Source organism: Belonocnema kinseyi, chromosome 1 (assembly GCF_010883055.1).
Source record: "Belonocnema kinseyi isolate 2016_QV_RU_SX_M_011 chromosome 1, B_treatae_v1, whole genome shotgun sequence".
Classification (NCBI taxonomy): Eukaryota; Metazoa; Arthropoda; class Insecta; order Hymenoptera; family Cynipidae; genus Belonocnema; species Belonocnema kinseyi.
In genome coordinates this window covers 169,825,519-169,828,848 of record NC_046657.1, presented here as the reverse complement: position 1 = coordinate 169,828,848, position 3,330 = coordinate 169,825,519, and positions in this window count along the sequence as shown.

Sequence of the window (3,330 nt, the reverse complement as noted above, 5' to 3'; positions counted from 1 at the left end):
ACAGGGTGGACACGCTGCGGCTTACATACATGGCGAATCGAATGCTACCCGAATTGCACAGTAGTAGGGGAGAAGCCATTATACAGAGGTATTTTCATATTTCGCGCCTTTAAAGTTGCATTCGGATCGGCCATTCGGTCAAGTCCGTGCATCTACCGATCAAATTTATCATAGTTTCCATGGTTGCGTTCGAAACTTCACATGGAGACAAGTGTCAAAACAATATAGTTTGGGTTACATAGTAATTGCAAATAATAAAAGTGTTTGATTAATAATGAAAAGAGACATGTGAACTGAGAAGTAAACATCAATTTTTTTGTGCCAATAACATTATGGAATGTCTGCTGAGTGACAAATACTATAAAATAGTAATAATATTCTGCGCTTCCAGTAGGTGAAGAGTGAATTGTGTTTACCGCTTATTTACGGCATAAAAACAGGTATGCTATGAATAGACAGGACATGTTTTAAATAAAGTGAATGAAATATTACATGCGTAAACTTTAAATTGACATTGCCTACATTTACTTACAGCGATTAGGGTAAACACGAGAATTTGAACATAACCTCGAAATTGACAGTTGTGTCTGGGCCTCATCCCAAAATTTCATTTGATCAAATACTGAAATAAATTTAAAAAATCGCTCAGGATAGTAATTTTAGGGGCTGATCAAATGCCAGTTTGCAAACCATATCCAAAAAAGCAATGTCGAAAATACAATAATTCAAAGAAAAAGTTGGTTCAGAGAAAATATTTTCTAAAATAAAAATAATAAATAAAAAGTTTATTAATTAAAATTTTGGCTTGTTAAATTGGTTTGAGATTCTTTTTGATACACCGATACCATCAAAATTACTTAAAATTTATTTTAGGTGCTGATAAAATCTCCATTTGGAAATCAGATCCAGATATAGCAAGTTCGAAAATAGAATAATTAAAAAAAATTGGAGTGTTCATATCGGCCAAAAATTTCTCTTCTAGATTTATTGCTGGAACAATCCTATCACCAACAAGTGTTTAATTTATTTTATTGGCCAGTTAAATTGCTTCGAGATATCTTTTTGATACGCCTGTACTATTCAAATGACCAATTCTATCTGCATTTCCTGATGTGTAATTCTTTTAGGATCGATCTGTGTAAAAAACAATGATAATCAAATTTTAAATTCAGAAATAATGTTTAACTTTTTAAAATGACTAATAAGTAATGATTATTCAATTGATAATAAGTCATTATTATTTAGATTATCGCTGCCGACACTGTCAGTGATGAACATACAAAACGACAAAACATTTCTTTGGTAAAGAATAATCAATTGAAAGTATAATAAACATGCCGGGCCGATCTGTCATTATTTCAAGGTTATGTTCAAATTCACCTATTTGCCCTAATCGCTGTAAGTAAATGTAGGCAATGTCAATTTAAAGTTTACGCATGTAATATTTCATTCACTTTATTTAAAAAATATCATGTCTATTCATAACATACCTGTTTTTATGCGGTAAATAAGCGGTAAACACAATTTACTCTTCGCCCAATGGAAACGCAGAATATTATTACTATTTTATAGTATTTGTCACTCAGCAGACATTCCATAATGTTATTGGCACAGAAAAAAATTGATGTTTACTTCTCAGTTCACATGTCTCATTTCATTATTAATCAAACACTTTTATTATTTGCAATTACTATGTAACACAACCTATATTGTTTTGACACTTGTGTCCATTTGAAGTTTCGAACGCAACCATGGAAACTATGATAAAGTTGATCCGAAGATGCACGGAATTGACCAAATGGCCGATCCGAATGCAACTTAAAAGGCACGAAATATGAAAATACCCCTGTATAATGGCTTCTCCCCTGCTATTGTGCAATTCGGGTAGCATTCTATTCGTCACGTATATAAGCCCCAGCGTGTCCACTCTGTATATATATCTAATTACATTTTCGACTATATCGAGGTGCTGCCCTTTTCAACTTTTCACCGTTTCAATGGCAACCGCGTCCTCCTAGCACGTTAGCGGGCGGGTGTTGTTATGAACACTAAATTACCTAATTATATTCAAATGAAAGAGAGCCTAAAAATATTCTATTTATTATTTTTTTTTAATTTCGAGACAATAAATAAATTTAAAAAGATTATTTTTGTACTTTAGAATTTTAGTGAAACTTATAAAATTATTTAAAAAAATTAAACTTAAAATTTTAATAAAATTACAATAACTTAAAAAATTAAATTCCAAATTAAATTAAATTTAGTTGAATTTTAAATTTAAATAAAATTTAGCCAAATTCAACATTTAAATGAAATTTAGGCAAATTTGAGAATTAAATAATGCAGTGCAATTTTAAAAACTATTTTGTAAAACTAAATTTAACCTGTGTGGAAATAGCCCGAGTTAGCCCTGGTACAACAAGGTTTCTGGTCGGGGACTGATTGGAGGTACATTAAGCTAGCACCTCCACAATCGAATTTTTGAATTTTTCATTGCTCAGAATTTTGGGCTATTTTTGGGCGTTTTTTGGGCTGCAATAAAAATTTTTGGGCTCCTTTACATTTTTCAAAAAATCAATTTTCTTGTGGAGGTGCCAGCTTACATTAACCCAGCACATACACTTCTTTAAATCACTAAATAATAAAAATTCAATTACACCAGAATTTTGGGCTTTTTTTGGGCTCTTAAAATCCGAAAAAAATGTTCCCCAAACCAACCCTTAACTTCCAAAATCAACCCCCTTCAAAAAATTGAAATTTTTAAGTTATTTATTAACGGGATATTTTTGAGCTTTTTTGGGCTCCCAGAAAATACGCACTTCAATTTTTGGGCTGCAACCCTTACAGTAAAAAATTACCCCCATTGTAACACGCAGATATGAAATTGTCAAAAAATAACTTTTATTAAATTTTAGAGCTTGAATAAAGTCTCTGATTTTTGGGCTCCTCGAAAATACACGCTACGATTTTTGGGCTTCAACCTTTAACGTCAAAAATCAACCCCTCTCTACTACATAAATACAACTTTATCTGCAAATAAATTTTTCTAGAATTTTTCAATGGAAATACATTCTCTAATTTTTGGGCTGCTCGAAAATACACGCTACGATTTTTGGGCTTCAACCCTTAAGTCAAAAATCAACCCACGTTGATACTACTTTGTCCAGAAATCAATTTTTCTAGAATTTTTTAATGGAAATAGAGTCTCTGATTTTTGGGCTCCTCGAAAATACCCGCTACGATTTTTGGGCTTCAACCTTTAACGTCAAAAATCAACCCACGTAGATACTACTTTTTCAAAAAATCAATTTTTCTAGAATTTTTGAATGG